The sequence below is a fragment of the Anser brachyrhynchus genome (assembly GCF_964034855.1).
Source record: "Anser brachyrhynchus genome assembly, chromosome: 1".
Lineage (NCBI taxonomy): Eukaryota > Metazoa > Chordata > Aves > Anseriformes > Anatidae > Anser > Anser brachyrhynchus.
Genome location: NC_137694.1, coordinates 69,451,310 through 69,475,536, shown reverse-complemented (window position 1 = coordinate 69,475,536; position 24,227 = coordinate 69,451,310). Strand labels below are relative to the sequence as shown.

At 38.4% G+C, this 24,227-nt stretch overlaps 1 long non-coding RNA gene across 1 annotated transcript in view; it reads left to right on the top strand.

Moving 5' to 3' along the window:
* The window catches only part of LOC308187630, a 32,070-nt gene extending 8,185 nt beyond the window's left edge, over nt 1–23,885 (top strand). The window contains exon 2 of the long non-coding RNA XR_013944830.1: nt 22,794–23,885. This is a non-coding gene — a long non-coding RNA (uncharacterized lncRNA). The remainder of the gene's footprint in view (nt 1–22,793) is intronic.
* Nucleotides 23,886–24,227: the final 342 nt, after the last annotated feature.

The window sequence follows — 24,227 nt, the reverse complement described above, 5'->3', positions numbered from 1 at the left end:
AACACAAACAACAAAAAAGAATTTAGCAAAATAATGTATCTAGCTCTGAAAAAAATCCCATAGTAACTTCCAATTTAACAGAAAGATATTACATTTTTCTGTTCATAATAAAAAATATGTTTCTCAATTAAGTTGCTTTTTATTCTAAACAGAACTTATCTAAAACTAGAATGACAATGACTGTTGTAAAACCTCAGTATTTCAGATGTAAAAAATGGGGGAATATACTGTGTTGCACAAGCCTGAGTGTCATTTAAATGAGGTCTTCCGAAATCTGGTAGTTGTGAAGGCTTTGAAAACATCTTTAGTAGAATTGCAAGGAATAGCCTTGAGAATCCACTGTAACTTCATCTAACCTACTATATAAACTGTCAACTTTTCATGTCGCATCTCGTCAACCAAAGTGAGCGTACTCACTTCATGAGTTTTTTCTTTTCTTACAAATACTTGCATGTTGTGCATAAACATTATGTAAGTAGCTGTATTAGAGTCTTTTACCATAGGCCAAAATCTATAGGCCTGCTCAGTTGCTTACGTTTTGAAGAGATTCTATTCAAACTAATATCTTAAACCATATTAATTTTAGTATCACAGTGAAGGCAAACCAGGAACTAATGTGTGATGTTGCATTTCTAGGTTTTGGGAAGAGCTGAGTAGATAATGTCTGTTGAGCAAAGCAGAACTAACATGATTTTTCCACATAAGAGTTAATAACTGAAGCAATTGAAAAGTGTAGGTATCCCCTCCCTGTATTTCTCTGGTTGTACAGATACGACGTATTTGTCTTATCCTTTAGTGATGTCTGATCCATCAGTAGATAAAAGATTACTACAAAATAATTTTGTTCAATTTTAATAGGGCAAACTTTGCAACCGGGTATAAAATGGGAAATTCTAATCTTAAACACGTCGGTGAGAGAAAAGCAAAATATATGGAAATAGCACTACAGTTAGGTATCACTGTATCTGTCAAAACATATTTAGCCCAAGCTACTGCTATCACTTTATCCCTCACATAACCTCCTCCTTAAGTACCATAGATTCTTTTCAATGGTATTTCTGATAGGCATTAACTCAAGGGTTGTACAAAAGTTTAAGAGCATTCTATAGAGAAAAATTATAACCTGAAAAACATTAGAGCTGCTACTTCACTGTTAATAAGGGACAAATGTCATTTGTAACCACTTAGAGCTTGTAAACAGCATTACCTGCCCCTTCACTTAAACAGTGAGCACACAGCATTGTTAATGGGAGATCTGCACAGAGAACAAATGCAGGAAGCTTCTTTAATAATAAGTTGAAAATTGTGTATTATTGGTTCCTTGCATTCTGTATCGCTATATAACGAACCAGGTAGCTAGTGCCCATAATTTTAGAGTGGTTGTTAGACTTCAGAGTTAACAACTACAGAAAAATGACTAAAGGGCAGTTCACAGTTCGTGGAGATGCACTAGCAGTCATTGTTCTGTGCTGAAAGGTTAATATGTTTTTTAATGTGTTTTTTTTTGGGGGGGGGGGTTGTTTGTTGGTTTGTTTATTTGTTGGGGGGTATGCTTTTATGGTTATTTGCTTTTGGGGGGGAAGAGAGTCTTCATTTTCTGTACAGTATGGAAGTTAGCTAAACAGGATGGTCAGCTACACCACTCATATATGGAAAGCAATTACAGAAAGACCTTCATTATTACTGAAAAAATGAGAAAAAGAATTTTTGCATATAGTTTTTCAGTAAAAATTTCCTCAGCAGGGATTACCATGTATCTCTTGCTTAGGGATGGTTTAATACACAGTCCAAAGAAGAATCTGATACATTGATTCTCTGCAGTGAACAAGAGAGATCTACTCAGGCACAATCCCTAGCCCAAATTTGAGTAGGTCTGTTAAGTAGGATATACCATGGCCATGGAGCCATGCAACCAGAGAGTCTTATCTGTCTTCCCTGTCACAGGTATCTTCCTTGAGATTATTAAGGGAGCAATTATTTACCTTCCTTCAAATCCACCACAAGCCAGGAAAGAGTTAATGGAATGCTTTCATTCCCTGGAATGGAAAAGACTTAATTGGAAAAGACTTTCTTGAGTTCAGAAACACATGGTACCAGTAGACTGGACTCCAAAAATAGGAGGTAGCTGCAGCTGACCTGCTTCTTCCTCTCAGCTTGCTCCTGAACCAGTAAACTTGTAACCTGTAGCAGTAATACAGTACGCAACTCAAAAGAACAGGCACTGAGCGTGGCATGGCTATGCTGTGTTAAGGACTCACCAAAAAATTGCCTTCGAAACACAAAGTGAACAAAGCACAAGGTACATTGCTAGTCCATGACAGCTCAGAAACACCCGTGGCAACCTTGCAGGTGTTTGAGCAGACCAGTAGTGTTGGGAATTGTATGGAAACTTCTCTAAATCCAGTGAGACTGTGAAGACTCAATCTTTTCTCTCTTATCTTTTAAAGAAAGCCTGGGCTAAGTAGATGCTCTCTTCCCACTGTTGTGTCATAAGAAAACTCTCAAGCCTCAATGTGCAGAGTTGCCTAGAATTTGCATTGTCTTATTAGAGTAACTTTCTGATTTAAAAAACAAACAAACAAACAAACAAACAAACTCTTCATAATGTAGGCAAGCAGCACAGCAACTCACTAAACCATAGGAAACATTATTTTGCTCCTTGTACAAAAATTGAAAAAGCTAGGAAGAGAGATGTGTAGACTGTTGCTCAGTCAGTGAGCAGAACTTAGAATGCATGCCCTGGAACCAGCATTCAATGCTTACAGAAACATAACAATACAAAACAATGACAAAGACATTTGAAATATTTTACAATAGTGAAAATATGTATGCAAAGTACCAGATTGGTTAACATTTGGCAACATTAAATAAATGTTATTGTTTTAATTAGTTTCCTTTTCAGTTCATGCATTGACTTCAGAAAGCTGTTACTGTGTTTTGATAGACAAAAATGCTTGCTTTCTGCAAGAACAGCATAACATTAAAAAAAAAAATCTTTCTCCCTTTTTTTCTTGAAAGAAAAAAAAAAGATGGTTTTGTTCGTCTAGCTATAAACCAGCATATTAGTTTAAAAATAACTTAGGAAACTATGTCTTTTTTGAATTGTGATTTTGCCAACACAAAGAAATAGCTCATATATTTATCTATCATTACAGACTGGTTATGGGAACTAGAAAAAGGAATGCAATGATAGGAACGTTAACCTTTAACAATGGTTGACCCATATTTGTTCCAAGACTTCAGTTGCACAATGGGTATTTTTATGATAGCTTAAATTGTCTTTTCTGATAGCAATGTTTATAGAGTTAGCTTGAGATGACATCTTCTTTTCTATTTCTCAGGGCTTTAGTAAGGCAGGGAAAGAATGCCTCTACATAAGGAAAACTAGACAGGAGCAATCTCTGTGAGTATCAGGGAAATGAGGAGACCAGACATTTGGTAAAGATTTCCATTGAGCAAGTCAGCATTCCCTGCCATCTCCTTCCTAAACGCTTGCTGCCAGAGAACTTGCATCTTCACTGTCAGACTCACTGGGGCAGATAGGAGCTTAGATGGTTTCTTATCCTGCTTCCCACCGCACTTATCCCTTTTCTGTTCCTTATGGACCTTGTCCTTTGTACTTTTTACATATTTCTCCCTTCCTTTCCATACTCTTCTAAGAACTGATAGCACACTCTGACTAGCCATCTTCATACTACATACTGCTTATATACATGTCACCACACATGACAACATGAAAAAGTCTGTGAAAAGTGTCTTTTGGAAGCATATAGCATGCGCCTAGATCTAAAGATATACCAATAGTACATTTTACTTTGCTTGAAGTTCAAAAAAAAAGATAACCTACTATTTAATCTTCAACATTATTGAAGTGCTCAGTAGTGTGTTTAATATTTTAAATTGTGTTAAAACTATCTGAACACTTAAAAGGTGCTTTTGTAAAATTTAAAAAACAAAATATTTCAGGACATTTTTCTGACAAAAGCACTGTGTCATGATTGAGATGAATTTGTAAAATAAATAAATAAATAAATAAATAAATAAATATATCTTTTATCTCTCTGAACTGTATATTTGTGAGGGTTAAACATTACAAGTGTGTCTGAAGTCAAGATTTTTCTTTCCCTCCCCATTAGGCAGCACCAAAACTTTCTGTAAATTGTGATATTCATTGTAGTAGCAGTATGCCATTTCTAAAAGTCTGAGTTTTAGCCATGTCAGGAGAAATAAGTCCTACTTATTGTAATGTGAAATAAGTTATATGAAGTTAAACAAAAGAAACAAAAGACATTATAGCAGTTATGCTAATTGAAGCAATTCTTTGCACTTAAAATCATTTTCATTCAAAAAAAATAGAGCAAATATTTGAATACATGTAGAGGTTTCACATTTAGATAGGACTCATAACTGTATTTACATATGAATGTACATCTGAGGTTAATTGCAAAAGCTTTCTGTTCCTTTTTTTGCAGTTCTCAGTCATAGGATTTGTCTGGGAAAACCTGACTTATTTGTGGTCAAAGTTAGATAGGATTCAGCTATCAAGCATTTTAGACAACAAAATTAAATGTTGTTTTTCAAAATCAGCTTTTTCCAGTTGTCTGGAAAAAAAAATATATATATATATATTCCTAGTTTTATCTGGATAGTGAAGACAGCTGCTTCTTTACTGAGTTATCAACAAAGTCCAACAAAGGAGAGAGTAGTACAACATCTACATTTATGTTTTGGTTCAGAGCAGTGGTGCAGTTTTTAAACAAATTTCACAGTCATCCCCAGTTGCTGAGCATTATCAGGACTCACAGAGTGATTTCACTGCACATGGACTAAATTCCTTCAGGAGGAATCTGAGCTGGATACTTTGCTCCAGATGTGCACCGAATGCACTCCAACTCCTACCAGGGACATGGGGTCTGGAGCAGATCAGTACTTTGGACATCTTCAAACCACATGGCTGGGGACTTTCACTACAGGGGACCAAACTAAATCCAGTCCAAAGCAATCCCTGCCACAAAGCACAGCTAGTTCTGATAATGCAGCATCAGCACCATCTGCTTTGGATTGCTCTCTGCTTCTACTGCACCTAGCGGCTTTCTGGTGTCAGCAGCCAGAATGGACAGTCTGACGGCTACTAGGACTTGGATACAGCTACCATAAGAGCTAAAGCAATACTTACAGAGAGGTGTTCTGAGTCACATACATAGAGAAGATAGTAATGTTCACAGCTTCTAACTCCTGCACTCAATACTAATCAAGTCCCATTTTTGCATTTTAAAGGTTTATTATGAAGGTGGTCTTTGTTCTTGGTATAATTCCTGGTTATTTTTACCATATATGACCTGAGCTCAGTTACACTGTTTCTCTTCAAGCAATTACTTTTTTATTAGTTAAGAAGCTGTATTTGTTCAGTGCATCTTCTGGAAGAGCATTTACATATTTCCTAGGGATATTCAGTTTTTTTGAGACCATCTAAAGACCTATTACCTAGCCCATCAGCTCTTATCCTTTCAAATGTGTTTCCACAACAAGTGGGGCATCAATCAGTGACTGATTTGGAGGAGGAAGAACTATCACCAACTGATTAACACACTCAAAATTAAGCTGTTTTCTATAGAAACTGTTTAAAATGTGCTTATTTTTTACAGGATTTTTGTACAACAGAGCACCTACATTCTGGAGACTTTACATCCCAGAACCAAGTCTCTAGCAGCAGGGGCTGAATTTCCTTGATTAGAAACAGTTATTATGTTTTATGGACACATATTGCTAAAGATTGTAGATTTCTGTCCTGGTTTACAAAATGATTATAAAAAACAAAAGATGCTTTCCGTATATAATGAAGTACCCAAAATTCTAGGACTGATTTACTGTACACAAAGCTCCTAATTTGGAGCATGAATAGCCATTTGAAAATCTAGAGAAAAATACATTATATCTTGGATTTGGTCATGAATTTTGTGACTTTGGTACTAAAAAAGCTACCCAAGAAAAGTCAAGTTGAAACACAAATTCCCTTTAAATGTCACCATGCTTTCACTGACAATAACTCATATAAGTAACATTTAGAAACATAAATTATAAAATCATGTTCTACTTCTACACACCCCAAGGTCTCTGCCCCTCTCTTTGGATTTGACTAACATGTCTTGGTATTTCTCAGAGAAAGTCAATCTTTTAAATAAATCATGTCTCAAGTATTTCTTGATATTTTTTGATCTCTTTTGGAACTGTATCATAATTTACCAGGGAAAAAATGACTATCCACTGGTATTTTACCTAATATTTGTATACTAGGTTACATATTTGATCTGGATATAAAGTATATTTGCACTCCCAATATGACTCTTAATTTTTTTTATATGGTTTCATATTTATAACCTGTCAAGAGATTCAAGATCAAATCTCTTACTTACCAAGATGATTTCTGTCTATCAGCTTTTCAAACACATCCTAAGATAAAAATATGTAAGACTTATTGGACATAATTACAATAGTTATTAACAGTGAGTAAAACGACACTACTGATGAAGTGTCCCATTTACGTGAATCTGTTTGAATAAAACAGAGTGGACTGTATATCAGATTCTTTCCTGCTGTGGGTTTTGGCCATGGCTATACTTTAAGTCTTAAAGAAAGAGAAGAAAAATTGTTATACTCTTCAACTGCTGCTATTTACTAATTTGTATATTTAGATTTTAAATTCAATGGATCAGAGAATTAAACAGAATAAGAAAATGTTGGTTTTAAGGATCAAGGCCTTAAGGTTTTATCATTCTAGTTTAATGTTATACTCAGTCATTAAGCAATACAGTTCTAGTGGGCTGTAGTGCTATGAAAGTTCATACAATCTGGAGATCTTGTGTCATTTTTTCTTTACCCATTTTGGCCCTGGAGCATAGCATTTGACTCACAAGGAAAAACGTGGCTCTTAAACCCATAATGATAAGTGAAATAACTTAAGAGCCTCTTTTTTTGTTGGTCCCTATATTCACCTTTATCTTGGTAGCTTAATTTTTTCAGTAGAATGTGCTCTGCAAACAGTAAAATGTGTTCTACAAACTACCTAATGATCCCTAGTTCCCCTTCCTTCATCATAGGCTACAAAACTTAGCAAAATAACCATATGCAGGTTTGTTAGTAGTAGCAAAACTGGAAATTCATTTGTTGTTATGTGATTCTTTTCTAACTAGGTGGAATGAAAATAACTTTACAGTTGTTTGAAATATCCATTTTTTTTATTTCAAACACATAGTACTGTGTTGATTTTAAGGCTAGAAGGGACAGTTGTAATCAGCTAAAAATGTTCTTAAGTTTGTAAATCAAAGTATATTTTTTAAAACCATAACATGGTTTTTAGAAGAATATCTAGTCACACTTCAAAGAGTAACAAACATCTAATTATTCCTCCTATCTATATGGTCAGTAATTATCGGACTTCATTTACAGTCACATAATACTTAATTTTAATACAGTTAACTCCAGTCCTTGAATTTTTTCCACCTTTGTATGACTAAAACCTTTTGAATCCTATAAACTTTGTTCCTGAGTTTGTTGTCAGAAGACCACAATTACATTAAAAATAAACTCAATTGGTTTGCTATATTTTTCAGTCAGGTTGCAGCTCTTTTTTGGAATCCCTGCATTTTGCTAATACACTTTTTCAATAACAGGCATCAAAATTAAACATGTTAAATCTGCAATATTGCATATCATCATGAATTTTTCCTTTGCCTACTCAGTATTCCTGGACTCATACGTCCACAAATGTGATCACATATGCACATAATGGAGTGGAAACTCATTTATGGCAAACTCAATCCTATGTTCATTTATTGCCTCTGCTAATGTGTTTAGAAGTAGCTTGGATTTAATCACACTTTACATCATTATGAAACATAGCTATATTCAAAGACATAGAGGACCACACTTAAGCTTCTTGTCCAACACTTCACCTTGACAATACATGTGTTAGTAAACTTTCATTGGTTTACTCATGTTAACTTTGTTAAGGTGAACAAGTAAGAGAGGTCGAAGAGTCATAATTTGGCCCAAAGAGTTTTAACAGTCAGGGGTAAATATCCCTTTAGAGCTTGATCCCTCACTGCCACTGGAAAGGTCTTTACCATCATCAAGAGCTGCCTTAGGCCCATAGGGCACAATTGGGCAAATAATACTGTATGGAGCAGTACAGGGTTGACACAGCAGATAGGGTTGTCCCGCAAGTGAGGCCCTGGTTCTTTCCAGCAGTTCTGGAAACAAAGCAATTTGCTACTCCTTCTCAAATGTTTTCAGCCTGGTCTTTGCTGGGACATTGAGATTTGGGTAAAAGAGCTTACAATGTTTTTAAAATACAGATAGAAAATGAAAAAAAATATATAAATATCTATAAAACTCTCAGAGTCTTGGAAAAAAAAAAAAGTAGAGCGGGAGGAGGGGAAGGGAAGGGAAGATAGAGAAAAACATGTATGAGAAAATATCAGGAAAAACCTGTGAAGACCAGTTCTCTTTGAAAAGGCTCTTAATTTAATCCACTGTTTCGCTAGGGTGCAGTGAATTAGTGGTCTCAGTTGAGCTCTTGAAAGCAAAACCACAAGCACAATGGGCTGGATTCTGCCCCAGATAAGCCTACCATATACTCACTTCCGATTGAATGGGAACAGAATGAGACCTAATAGACATGTTTTAAGATGCTTTCTGGTAATTACCACACACACATACACAAAAAAAAAAAAAAAAAAAAAAAAAAAAAAAAAACAGGAGACTGCAGGGACAGTGAGCAAATAATGAATAGGTTACACTGACTACAGACTTCTGTGTTTGCATAACAACCCCCAATATATTTGAACAGTGAGGCAGACCATTCCCACCATGGTTACGTGAAATATCATAAGCACTGTTCTACAGGCACGAAAGAAGCCTTGAACATGGCACCAGCTTTTTTGTAACAGAGATCCACTCCAATGCTATACTCACCATATCCAAGAAGACAGTTGAAGTCAAAGAGCTGAGGAAGACAACTGAGCTTGACCCTACCATCAAGATTCAGGGTAGCAGCTTCATATTGCCAGATATCCTTCAGAAAGTTCAAAAAACAACCACCAAACTGGTGAGATCCTTGTGAAAGAGTGAAGACAAACATCTCAAGTTACCAACAGAAGTACCAACCATATTTTGCACTAAAGTTGTCTACAGTTTAAGCTGGTAAACTCAAATTATTTAACAGAGCTATTTTGCATTTTCACTAATCCTTTCACATACTTTGACAGGACCTTGGTCACTATCATTTGTATTACAGAATTTTCTTTCTGAGCAATCCCACCAAAGATGTTTATATAATAAAAAGAAGCACTTACAGAAGTTTTCCTCATTGTCACCATGATTCTCCACAATTAGCACACATCTATGAACACTGTTCATACAAGATAAGGCACAGGCTTGAGACTAGGAACAGAACTGCTTTACGATAGATAACCTCTCATCAACAGGTTAGGTTGCTTGCTTACCCAGTACCTACTGTAACATCCAAACTTCTTGAGTGAACATTTTGATGCTAGTTTCAGCTAAGGCCAGAATCAGGAAATGCAGAGAAATATGAATAAAACAAAACAAAACAAAGAAGGAAACTAAAAACGTTTGTTGCGACAGTAGCCTGATACGTGGTTCTGTTCAAGTTTAAAATGTGAAACCAAGTCAAACCTTTTTTTCTTGAAATATTTTTTCCAATAATTAGTAGGTCAAGTAATCATTTACAGTAGCCCAGTGAAATCAAAGTTGTTCCTAGTTTTGCCAGTATTTAATTTGGCTTATTTTGAGATGAGTCAGTCCCTTTCACCCCTATGGTGAAGGAAAGCCATGTGGTATGAAAGTAACCCAGTTCAGAACATAAATAAAAAACCAACCTGAGTTCTTCCTTGCATTTGTCTAAATAGAGGATATTATGATACTACAAGATGCTGCTCTGTGAGCCAGGAAAAACCTGAAATAGTAAAGAAAGAAATGTACCATCCATTACACAAGCAGGCATGCAAACGGAAACTTCCTGGTGCTAAATCTTTCCCCAGTGAAACTCTAAGAACAAGCCCAGTCTCACAGCTAGTGCCAGTCATGGTGAAAGCTGCTTGGACAAGGCTCCTGTTGTCCTAGTAAAGTCAAAGCCAACTTTATAAATTTGTATTGAGATAATCTGTTAGTTCCCATATGATCAGAGTTCTACCTCATCACATAGCCCATGACGCAGTCTCACTTTCCCTAGAAAACAGTTTCCAAAGCAAACAGACAAGTTTTTATTTATGTAGAGAATGGACACACGAATCTTCTAATGACGTGAGGTGAAGTGGGGAGAAAACACAACTTTTAGTCAGCTGAAATATATTTCTGTTTCATTTAATTATTTGTAGCAGATTTAGATTTGTTTCTCCTACTTCGGTCTCAAAGCTTCAGACAAGTACCAGTCACTGTACATGGAAGATTAGCACAGATAGATATCAAATGACTTTTTCTGTGGTTTTACTCATTCACTGAAATTAAAATGAGTCAACTCAGCCAGGAAGTTAAAATGCATCAATCAAAATAATGTGTTTCTACTTACAGAAGTCTAATTAGCAATAGACTAATACCAGACTGATTCTTTTTAATTCTTTATTCAGTTGCTGCTCAGTTCCTCTGCTGTCCATTAAAAAGCTTGTACCATTCAGAAGGGCTCAAGATTTGCAGGCCATCCTGTGTTTCTTTTGTTCAGAAACAACCATCCCAATCTTAGGCATGCAAATCAAGTAGGTCCCCAGTAAAAAGCTTTCACTAAATATGGTATAGTCCTCATTAACACTGTATACTTCAGTATAATCTAGGGAGAGTAGTGGGACTGTGTAAAATGATATATATATTTAGTTTAAAGAACATCAAAACAGGTGTTTTAACTGCCATCAAGGTCTTCTTCCTTATAGTCCTAAGTATCCTTTATAGTCCTTCATTATAGTCCTATAATGATTAGGTTGGTTTATGCTTTACATCCTAGGAGAAAAAAGCAAAGAAGAAAAGCAATTGTCCAGCAAAACCCAACCTTCTAAATCTCTCTATAGACTTTGAAAGTACAACAAGAATAAAAATAAATAAATAAATAAATAAATCTGTTCATAATCTCTGAACCAAAATTAAATATTAGAATGCATTTTTTTTATTTTATTGTTTGTGGAAAACTTCCTGGAATGTCCAAAATAAAAATAAATAAATAAATAAATAGATCTAGGATATATCCAGAAACTTCCTCAGGCTAAATGGTAGTTATGTCTTGAGTTATATTAAAGGCATTTGAGGAGTAGTTTAAGTGGATTGGTCAACATAATCACAAACTCAATAAGTGAAAAAACTTATCAGGATTGCCTGACCACATTAAACAAACATCAAATAAGAGGAATTTAAGTAGTATATGCACCTGAGAGACTAATCCAAGATCTTTGAGATTGATAGATTTGGTGTCATTTATCTTGATATTTGCATTATGATGCTTATCCAGAAAAGCTGCTGAAAACAGCTTTTGACAGTGCAGGTTGCACAATATTTGCAGTATAAGGATGGCTGTTTTTTTCCACATCATGCTTTGCAAAACAAACCTTGATCTCTTCTAGGCTCTTCTCTGTATCACCCGATGTGATGACACTTGCCAAGAGAACATGCTTGAAACACAAGATTCTGGATTTGCTAACTGTATGGTCCCATATAACAGCACTCAGCACAAGCCAGATGTTTTCTTACTTGATTGCCTAATGATAAGGAAGTAGCAAGCACTCCTTCCAACATACTCGTGCATCTAATGGCAAAAGCCCCAAAACTGGTTGGGTTGTAGAGCTACCCATAGCAAATTCAGAAGTAGAACATTCTAGACTTTTGTCTCTCCAACTATATATAGTGAAAAATCACTTGTGGAACTGAAGTCTAGATCCACATATATCTTGCCAACAACCTAAACAGCACAATGTTCAGAAATGTTCAGACTCTGTATTTTTGTGTAGGATGTTTTCAAAGAAAATGGCCATTGCTCAAAATTATGGAAATGTAGATTTCATTGGATAAAATGCTTTTCTCGTTCAACACACAGCAAAGTCCTGAAGTAACATAACAAAAGCTTAATAAAGAGCATAAACAAAACTAACAGGAATTCCTCTAGGCTGAATGTTAAAATAGAGCCAAAACTATTGAAAAGTCCGGAACCCAGACAGCGCCTAACTAGTTCACAAGTTCATTCAGGGTAGGGAAGGGGGGAAATGTGGTCAGACACTTCTGTCATTTTGAAGAATATCTGTGCGACTTTGACAAACAAAACAAATGTTCTCATTCAAATACACCACCAATTATTTAACTTACTTCCCCTTAATGTTTGGACTTCAGCTGCCTGAAAGACTGAAATATTTTGTCCCACATGCATTTTTGGTGTATTGATTTATTTGTATTCTGACCTGTCCCCTTCTCAAAGTAATATTCTTATTTTGACCAGCCAAATCTATAAGCAAAATAGGTTGTCATCAGAGCATGTTTTCCTCAGAGCCCTTACAATCAGACAATTCTCCTCTGTGCCACCAGGCTGTTTTACATTGGTCATCCAAAAGTCAATGCTCTTTGAGGAAGTTCTCAACTGTGGCATCTGCCAAATAGTGACCTGAGGAAAACTTCCACGAGCTGTCTCTCCTCTTTGCTTTTAGCTGTTAAACTCAACATGTCTTAAAAAACAAACAAAGCAAAACAAACAAACAAAAAAACTCTGTTTTCCTAATGTTACCAGAGTGCAACTGACTGTTTTGTTTGTTTGTTTGGCACAAAAACACTGGAATACAGAAAGAAAATGGGCTACATCCTATACTATCTATTAAATAGCGATATCTCACTATGAAACACTGAGAAGTTTCTAATTTTTAGGGATATAAAATGTTTCTATTCAAACTCAGTACCAGTTTTATGTCCCAGTCCTGGGCGATGGCAATTCAGATCCATTTTGCAATGTATACTTCCTTCTCCCAGGAAGGAGAGTCCTGATTTGATCTGGATTCAGGACTTATTTTTAAGTGTCAGACACATTTTCAGACCACTGAATTCACATGAATTGAAAGGTCATTGGGAAATGTTATACCATTAACCTGCAATGCGCTTTTGTAGAGAGAGCATTACACGGATGAGGATGGGACAGAAAACAGGCTCTCTGGCTTGCCATAGCCATGAAGTTAGGCTTGGCACTGTACAGCACAGCCTCTGTTTTTTAATCTCCACAGAGGAGAGCCAACACCATCTTTCACATGGGCTTAGTGTTGTGAGAGTTCTCTTTTTATAAATGCCCAGAGTCACTTCAGGGTTGGTGCTAAATAAAGCAAGCAGCAAGAATGTAAACTACTGCCTGATGTTTTGTTTTGCTGCATATAGCCACCAGGAAAAGTGAAATATTTCAGTATCCCCAGAGTATAAGTGGGAAAGAGTCTGCAGTATACCTCTGCCTTATTTTGGCTATGCAATGAAAAAGAAACATTACCTATTCTCACACTGTACATCAGCGCTTCTCAGCTAGTGACTGTGTGACCTGGCATCAGTGTCATCTCTGAAGATGTTATGATGCACATAATTTTCCAGGGAACAGAGAGAACAGGAAAAGGGCAACTGTGGTATTACTCCATTATCTGAGGAAAGCTACCCATTCTACTTATTCATTACAATTCCTGTGTGAACTTTATAAAGAAACATTAGAGCAAAACACTTTCCAGCTTCAATTGCATTCAAGCAATTTTGTCTGACCAACACTTTCTCTCTCAGGAGCTGTTAGGTAGACAAAAAAAGAAAAGCATGAAGAAGAAATACCCCCCTTACTAAACCATGTCTTAGCTACAGTAATTCTGGAACTGCAGCGCCTACAACAACCTTACCATGCTGTTTCCAAATAGCAGCCCTTCTTCTAGTTCTGTTGGCCTTCTTGCACTCTGGTCTCATTACTTCAAGTTTCCTCTCCAACAAATAGCAGGTCAAACTATCTTCTCATTTTCAGTCACATTAATCTGCAGTTACTTCGTAGATCTCCATGATGTTCTGAAAAGTTGCTACCACGTTGACCAAGAAGAAAAAGTTTCCATTTATAAATGGTCTGAAAACATAAGTTTCAGAGAAACAGAGCATTAATTCCAGAGCCTGTTCGGTCAATGGGAGTTCTGTCACTGGTTTCAGCAAAAACACAGTTTGGTCCCCATGTATTAAATAAGCCTAGTGCAAGTCGATATGTATCCATTTGGCAGGAGAACAAACCAACTTCTGCTTCCAGCTACTGCTACACAAATCCTTTGATGTTAATGTGGCCACACACACCATAATTCATTCTCAGCAGGTCTTCTACATGATATTTAAGAAAATAAAAATAAAAATTAAAAAATCAGTACTTAGCAGTACCTTATAAACATGACCAGAATACAGTAATATTTTCATCTGTTTCACCATTGGATTCACCTATTGCATTTGATGTAAAGAAAGAAAAAGCTTTTTAAGTAGCCATCTTCTCACCTTCTTTTTGAGGGGTGTAAGTACTTGCAAATCTAAACGGAAAGAGTCATGTATTTTATATACATCTGTGTTGTATAGTTTGTGGGAATGCTGTCAGCAGAATAACATAGGATCTCCACACCAACTGATATGCAGGAACTAAAAACTGTAATGTCATTATGGTAATAGTTCAGAAGATTTTACATAGATGTAGACATTATCCTCAGAGAGTCATGTATGTAAGAACACAACTCTCTTGCACAAAACTCCCAAAGTTGTTAGATTTATTCTCCCTGCACTATTCAGTACCCATCTGCAGCTAGAAAATCAACTGGACTCTACAGTATAACACCATTATTTATTCAAATAAAATAGCATTCTTCAGCTGTGCTAGCAAAATTGTTACTTGCAATCCACACCTCCTCCTAGCAGGTTTCAAGAATGACTGATATAGGTCATGAAAAGCTCTGTAATGGACAGTATATGCAGCTTTGCAATATTATATTAATGAATAAGATAATTTGACTAACGTTACTTGTCTGTTCACTAACTGATTATCCTGCTTCTCTAGAACAGCTCTTGTTCTATTTGACAGGTGATTTTTCGCTGAAAGGAAATCGACTTTGAAGGAGCACAACAAAATTAGTTGTGACTTTTGGTGACTCCTGGCAAAATCTTATTGGCAAATTGTTAACAATATTGAGTTCCCTGTCTTTGAGAGGCATGCACAATACAGTTTTAAACTATTAGATACACAATTTTTATTTAAAGATGTTTCAAATTTAATGGATGTTGATATCAACATATTATTTCTTTTGTTTTCTATTGATGACACTATTTATACTGTGATCTGCTTCCTGCTGCTTCTACCATGATCAGCATGATTAGATCTCCTTCTCTGAAAGCATATGTAACACTTGATGCAACTATTTTAAAGAAAGGCAGAGTTATATCTGTGCTGATATCAAAAATGGTTAAGATAGTTATAGTGAGAAATGACAAATTAAGTGATATATGGTATCCAAGATTTAGTTGTGTTAAGTCCGCTCAAGGAAAAAATTGAATCATGGAATTATAGAAAGGCTTGGGTTGGAAGGGACATTGAAGATCATCTGGTTCCAACCCACCTGCCATAGGCAGGGATGCCATCCAATACATCAGGTTGCCCAAGGCCCCATCCAACCTGGCCCTGAACACCTCCAGTGATGGGGCATCCACAGCTTCTCTGGGCAACCTGTTCCAGTTCCTCACCTCCCTCTGAGTGAAGAATTTCCTCCCAGCATCTAGTCTAACTCTCCCCTCTTTTGGGTTAAAACCATTCACTATCTGCCTGTGTAAAAAGTCACTTTCCATCTTTTTTTAAGTGCCATTTAAGTACTGAAAGGCTGCAATGAGGTCTCCCTAGAGCCTTCTCTTCTCCAAGAGGAACAGCCCCAGCTCTCTCAGCCTGTCTTCATAGGAGAGGTTCTCCAGCTCTCTGATCATCTTCATGGCCTGCCTTTAGATCCACTCTAACAGGTCCCCATCCTTCTGTTGCTGCAGGCCCCAGACCTGGATGCAGTACCGGTTGGGCCTCACAAGGACAAAGTAGAAAGAGACAATCCCCTCCCTTTACCTGCTGGTCTCTGTTGAAGGCCCAGCCATCAGGATACAGTTGGCCTTCTGGGCTTCAAGTGCACACTGCTAGCTCGTCAAACTTTTTGTCCACCAGAACCTCCAAGTCCTTCTCCACAGGGCTGCTCTTAATGAGTTCTCCCAGTCTGTATTCATGTCTGGGATTGCCCCAACCCAGGTGCAGCACCTTGAACTTGGAGAAGGTTACCAGATTGGTCACGCACCATTTGCCCTTGGTGAAGCTGTCTCAGATCACCTCCTTGTCTTGTGTGTGCCTTAACCGTGCTTCCAGGAGGATCTGTTCCATGATCTACCCATGCACAGAGGTGAGGCTTACAGATCTGTAGTTCTCCAGGTCTTCCTTTGTACCCTTTTTAAAAAATGGGAGTGATGTTTCCCTTTTTCCAATCACCAGGTGTGGTGTAATTGCCTAAAGTAACTAGAAAAATAAAACTAATATTCACCTTTTAAAGAAAATGTACAGCATTGAAGAGGCTTTCAGGGTAGGGCATAGCTGCATTACCTGAGCGTTCCCTATACCTCCAACCTTGGATGTTACCGCACTAGGGAAACCTGGTGTGCTAACTCTAAGGAACAGTACGGAGTGTAGAGCGGAGTGGAGACACCACGGCTAGGCTCTGTGACAAGAGGGGGACTCAATTGTTCTTGTGCATACTGAGACAGGTAAGCCGCACTTTTGCTACCCTGAGCCAATGACTTGTCATGTTTTTGAAAAAATGCTGTATTCTGGTGTACTTTAGCTCATTATAATATCATTATAATACCAAAACACACCTCCATCCCAAAAGCTACCCGCCTCCAAGGTGCGACCACCCCTCACTGAGGATGTGCTCTGAATTTCTCAGAGACAAAATCTTTAAACAGAGACAGGAAAACTTTTCACCAATCATAACTAAGATATGCTTGACGAGAGTCACTCAAGCTCCACCTAAAAGATAGAAAATAATATAAATTGGCCTGAAAGAGGGGATGTTAGGGAAGATACCATCATGAGGGAATATACCATCGACCTCCTGACTGTTGGGATCAGTCGATGGGCTGAGCCTCTGCCCCCCCCCCCCCCCCCCCCCCCCCCCCCATTGGGATGCCTTTGGGTGAGATTTGAACACTTGGTTTTACTGGGTGTCTCCGTGGAAACTTAGAAATCTCTATAGAGTCTTTGTGCCTTTTAACGCGTTAATTTCCAGGCTGTGCACCTGAGTATTTCACGCATGCTAGCTTGCTTTTCAGACGCTAAATTATCACCGACAATCCAAAGAACCTATGTACCTGTTGCTGTAATAAATTGCACTTAATAGCATTGATCCTAGCTGTGATAGCTCTCATTTAGTGCAACTAGAGTAAGGGCATGTTAAGTTGTTGGAGAATCTGTGACCGTGATAGTTCAGTACCCTGAATCCGACCAGACCCATAATGGTAAATCCCTTAACACCCCTTAATGCAACACCAGGGACTTCACCTGCCTGCCAGGACTTTTCAAATATGGTGGAGAGAGGCTTGGCAACTCCATCAGCCAGTTTCCTCAGGACCCTGGGATGCATGTCATCAGGCCCTGTAGATTTGTACCTGTTCAGTTTCATCAGGTGGTCTCAAAACTGCTCTTTGCTTTACAGTAGGAGGGACTCTGCTCCCTCAGACCCTACTTGGAGGGGAAGACTAACTGGCAGTTAAAACTGAGGCAAAGAACTTTTGAGTACCTCAACATTCTCCATGTCTGTTGTTACCAGTTCTCCCTTCTCATTTTCCAGAGGGGATACAGTGCCCTGAGCCTTTCTTTTCTGACCAATGTACCTATAGAGTGCCTTTTTTAATTTTTAAATCCATTGCCAAGTTCAGTTCCTTCTGTGCCTTGGCTTTCTTGATCCCTTCCCTGTACTTCTGGACTACATTCCTGCACTCTTACCAGGCCACATGTCCCTGCTTCCACTGCCTGTGCATTTCCTTCCTACACCTGTTTGACCAGCAGGTCCTTGCTCAGCCATGTCTGGTTCCTTACTTCCCTGCTTGATTTCTTACACATGGATATGTGTAAGATCACATTAATATGATCAAATAAAAACTCCTAGCTCTTTATTGCATTTTTTTTAATCTACATATCTACTTGAATTTCAGAATATTTTAGTAATGTCTCTTGGAGGATGAGAAGATATTATTTTACAATTGGAATGGAATGGAATATCCCGAGTTGGAAGGAACTCACAGGGATCACGGAGTCCAACTCCTGGCTCCACACAAGACTACCCAAAACCCAGACCCTATGTCTGAGAGCATTGTCCAAACACTTTTTGAGCTCCAGCAGGCTTGGTGTCATGACCACTGCCCTGGGGAGCCTGTCCCAGTTCCTGACCACCGTCTCAGTGAAGAACCTTTTCCTGATATCTAGCCTGAACCTCTCCTGCCACAGTTCCATGCTGTTCCCTCAGGTCCTGTCACTGGCCACCAGAGAGCAGAGAGCTGTGCCTGCCCCTCTGCTCTCTACATGAGGAAGCTGTAGGCTGCCATGAGATCTCCCTTCAGTCTCCTGTAGGCTGAACAAATGACTTAAGTTACTGCCTTGCCTTCTAGACCATCCACCATCTTTGTTGCCCTCCTTTGAAAACTCTCTAATAGTTTTATGTCATTCTTATATTTTGGCACCCAAAACCGCACACAGCACTCAATGTGCACCAGCGCAGATTAGAGCAAAACAATCACTCCTCTTTACCAGATAGAAATGCTGTACTTGATGCGCCCCAGGATACTGTTGGCCCTTTTGGCTGCCAGGGTACACTGTTAACTCATATTTAGCTTATCTTCAACCAAAACCCTTTCCACAGGGCTGCTTTCCAGCCTCTCACCCCCCAGTCTGAACGTATAACTAGGATTACCCCATCGCAGGTGCAGAATACAGCACTTGTTCATGATAAATTCCATATGGTTGGTGGTTGCTCAGCACTCTAATATATCAAAATGTCTCTGCAAGGCCTCTCTACTCCCAAGAAAGCCAACAGCTCCTCCTAACTTAATGATTCTAATATAGTATCATCTGCAAACTTACTTAGTTTACATTCAACTTCTGCATTCAGATCATTTATAAAAATATCAGAGAGACCTGTCCCTAAAATGGAGGCCTGGAGAACCCCATCAGTGACTGGCCACCATCCTGCTGTAACCCCATTTACTATAACCTTTTAAGCCTAATCCATCAGGCAATTGTTCAGTTAGACTCCTGATTTAAGTTCAAATATGTCAGAAAAACATCTTAACATTTATTCTAAGTATTCAGTAGTGGCAGAGAATACAAAGAATGTTAAGGAAACTCTGTTCTAGTGAAGTTCTAGGGTTCTATCATTTTCAATAATGGGAAATATCTGTGAGTGAGAGAATAGACTATGAAATCTCTCAGTGGAGGTGATAGAAGTTGTTTGTGAGTTCAGACCAATTTTATCAAAATCTGTATGTGTTTATGTGTTAGAGAGGAATTCTGGGGAGAAGATAAAACATTTAAATGCTAGAAAGCAAATGTAGAACTATTAGATCAATATGCTGTCAAAGTTGGTTTAGTAAAAAAAAAAGTTCACTGGATGCTGCAATAATTCTGCAGACAAAGGGACAAGCTTTTGAAATGCAGCTTGCTGCTTTTCTGAGCAAAATCTTATTTCAGCTTCTATTTGATGATGATTAATACCTACCACATACTTGGCAGGCTAATCTTGATCATTTTTTCTCCAGCAATTCACAATCATCTCCCTCAGGGACATGTATGTCAGTGCATTACCTAGTGATAATCTGATATCTGAATCTGTTGTTAAGTTAGAAAAGATCTATAACATGATAAAGTGTCCACTTTTTATATGTTTATGCATCTCTAAGTGTTACAGGGGGCTGAATTCTAAAGAAGTTATGAAAAAGGAGGAGCTACAGAATGCTGTGTGATGAGTAGAAATAAAATGGACACATGCTACCGAATAATAGAATTAAACAACACAGGAGATTTGTCTTCATAAGCTACTCCTTCCAAGAAATGGAGGGGAAGGGGGGTGGGAGGGATGGAGATCAGTGAGGACATCAGAAAATACAAATTCCAAATGGTCCTGGATGCTTCTCGAGGGAAATAAGGAGCTGCAAATAGATGTGAGGACAAATGGCAACAAGTTTACAAGACTTTCCCCTCAGGAAATGGTGGAATATTATTCATGGGCAGTGAGCCAGAACAGTTCTTACCACAGCTAGTTCTAATCAACTTAGCTATAGGGTTGGAAATGTAAATGCAGAGATGTTAGAAAAGTTAAAGGTGATTACTAAAATAGGCAAATGCAAGTCAGTCACCTTTCCTGAATATTCATTAGTATTTTTATAATTAGAAATAAATCTATGACCCACACTTAAGTTAATCAGCAATTAACATATGTGGTTTGATTGTTCCTGAGTTGAAGCACCAAAATAGTGCAGAAGGAGGTTCATGCTAGGTGTATGCACACAAATAAAGAATTGCCAAAAGGACAACATTTTGAGGGACGCTCTTGCTTTTTCTGGGAAATCAGCATAACTGGATGCCTCTTTGAAATGTCTGTACACTAATGCAAACAGCGTGGGGACCAAACAGGTTTAGAGGTTTGTGTGTAGTTGCAGAGCTACAAACTCACTGAGGCCACAGACAGGTAGCGTGATAGCACACATAAATGTAGTACTGCAATTGATTGATACAGGTCCTTCAGGAAGGATTGTCAACCAGGATGACAATGAGGGTTGTTTCCATTATGTGAGAGATTTGTGAAAGGGCAAGCAGTTGTGTCTTGGTAGGAATGGTAAGCCAGCTGAGAACCTGTGTGTGAGGATTAGAGGACAGACTAACACACACGTTGTTGTAATTTCTGCTACAGACTGCCTGATCAGGAAGAGACCTTTTTTTTTTCAGAAAAAGTCTTGTATTCTCAGGATCACAGCACCCAGATTTCAAAAGAGGAATTTCTTTTCTTCAGGGATTTGCTTGGAAGAATATGATCAGAGATAGTTCTGGTGAGAAGAGGGGTCTGGGAGAGCTGGTTGATATTAGGGGATGACCTCTTCCAAACTCAAGCATGGTCTGTCCTGGCAAGGAGGAAATCAAATTGAGGTGGCAAGAGGCCTTCAAGGATAACAGGGAGCTCCTGACTAGACTAAAACATAAAAGGAAAATATACAAGAGGTGGAAGCAGGGACAGATTATCCATGAGGATTAAAAAGACAGTGTTTGAATCTGCAAGGAATGAGTAAGGAAAGCTCACCTGAAGTTGACTGTGATGAAGGAAGAAAAGGGCAACAAGGGTTTCTACAGGTATATCATCTGCAAAAGGAAAGCGAGGGGAAATATGGACCCTGCTGCTGACTGGTTATGGGGGCTGGTAACAGGAAATATTGAAAAGGCTGAGGTCTTCAGTGCCTTCTCTGTCTCAGTCGTTTCTGGAAGGACTTGGTTTCAGAAATCTCAGGCTCTTGAAATACACCAGAAAGTCAGGAGCAAGGAAGACTTACTCTCAGTGGATGTGGATAAGGTTAGAGAACACCAAAACAAACTGGATATAGACAAGGTACACAGTATAGTACACAGGACCTGTTGGGGGTACATCTATGAGTGCTGAGGGAGCTGGCTGACATCATTGCAAGATCACTTTCAATTATATTCAAAAAAAACCCATGATGATCAGTGAAAATACCTGAGGAGCCGATGAAAACAAAGCCCCTATCTTCAAGAAGGAGGATCCAGAGAAAAGTGGGCTAGTCAGCTTCACCTACGTCCATAGGAAGGTGATAAAGCAAATAATCACAGAAAACCTTTCCAAACGTATGAAGGACAAGAAGGTGACTGGGAATAGTCAGTATGGATTTATGAAGGGGAAATGTTTAACCAACTTCATAGACTCATACAGTGATGTGCCTGGCTTAGTGGATGAGAGGAGAGCAGCAGACGTCGTTTATCTTGACTTTAGCAACACTTTTGACACTTTCTCCCATAACACATTCTCATAGACAAGCTGAAGAAGTACAAGCTAGATAAGTGGTCGGTGAAGTGTGTTTAAACCTGACTAATATGCTGTGCAGAAAAGGTTGTGATCAGCAGCACAAAGTCCCGCTGGAGGATAGTCACTATGGTTACACCTTGGGGGTCTTTTTGGGAGCCAATATTGTTGAACATGGACAGAGTGCACCCTCAAAAAGTTTGCAGATGATACAAAACTGGAAGGAGGGATTGATGCACAAGGTGGTTGTGCTGCCAGTCAGAGGGCCTAAACATACTGGAGAATTGAACAGAGAAGAACCCCGTGAAGTTCAAAAAAGGGAAATGCCAAGTTCTTCCCCTGAGAAGGAATAGCACCATGCACCAGTACATTCTGAAGACTGACAAGCTACAAAACAGCTTGGCAGAGAAGAACTTTAGGGTCCTGGCAGGCACCAAGTAGTGAGCCAGTAGTGTGCCCTTCCAGCAAAGAAAGTCAACCACATCCTGCATTAGGTTAAGAAGAGTGTTGCCAGCAGGTTGACAAAGAAGGTCCTTCCTCTCTACTCAGCACTGGTGAGGCCAATCTGGATTATTCCAACACACATAATTCTCTAGCATTTGACCTCTGTATATCAGTAGTACCTGAGCAGGCATACCCATTTTGACTGTTCTTCTGACATATTCTACTTTACAGGCACTGCTATTGAATACAGGTAGAAGAGACCAGTTCCAGCAGATCCAGAGGTGTGCAAGCAGCCCTGTACTGCTTCTGGATGAAGACATCATATTGAAGGCTAACCAAAATGCAGAAATGGGAGTGCAACAAGGAGGAGTCAGGCAGTCCATGAGCTTCAGCACACCATGCAGGCTGAACACCATATTATGACTTCTCTGTTTTTCAGGTTCCCTTAGGCTGCTACTTTTTCCTCTTCACTGTCACTTGGACTCTACCCTGAGAACTATGCAGTTCCCTCACTCATATGTTTGGCTGGTTTGACTGAGAAGTAGTAGTAATGAGGGAAGGTAGGAATGCATTTTTTTTCTATTAGAGAGATGAGACAATTAAGATACTGAAAGGCCAGGTCACCTATGCAAGGTCATGTAAAAAAAGAAGCAACAGAAACATTAACAGATTCTGCACAGCCTGATTCGGTGCATGAATTACAAGGAGAAAGAAAAATGCTTGTTTGTGAATGTTAAGCATGTGTTGTACAAATGGGAGTAAGAGGAGAAAGATTACAGGGGAATGAGGTATCTCATAATAGCATAAACTGTTCATCTTCAAGGGACAACTAGGCAGATCCAAATGAATCTCAATGAAGGACGGAAATTGAAGAGCTGGAGTAGTAACACACATTGTTTGGCACAAGAAATAGTCCATAGAAAGCACTTGCTTCTGATGTTGCCTGATGAGAATGGACAATCACAGCATCACTCATCACACTGAGAATAGCCCCAAGACACTAACAGTCAGCAGAAAAATGCAAGCTTTTGTCACCATCTAGAAAGGCATGAATAGAGTTTAAAGAAATATATGTAGCTAAAGAAAACGTGCCCCGATGTAACATTAATCAACCACTGAATGTCATCGAGACTGAAGGAGGGAGAGAGAGAAGGAAGGAAAGAAGGAAGGGAGGGAGGGAGGGAGGGAGGCAGGGAGGGTTTTTTTTTTGATTTGAGGATATTCCTTTCTTCTTCTCTTTCTGTATTTATGGGCTAAGTTTCATTACAACACCAGCTTGTTTTATATTTTGCTTTCAAATCAGTGAAGAAAGATGTTTTTCTACTCAGCTATAATAATCCTCGTCCTCCTGAGAAAAACATAGAGGCAAATAAAATTGCAACCAGAAAATAAACTCTTCTATCTTCTTCCAAAGCACAGGTCTTTAGATAAAATCTTAGTTCACTGTCCCATATTCACACACACACACACACACAAAAAAATTGTTTATGGTTGAACTAGTTTGCCAGTAATAAGTTTAATGCTTGGAAAACTACTTAGAAATGCATTTTAACAATAATTGCTTTCAGAAACAAAAAGATCGACCTACCTATAAAATCTAAGGAAATGCTCAGAGAGTGAAAATTCATTTATTTGTCCTGAAATAGCTTAGCAAGTTAAAAACTT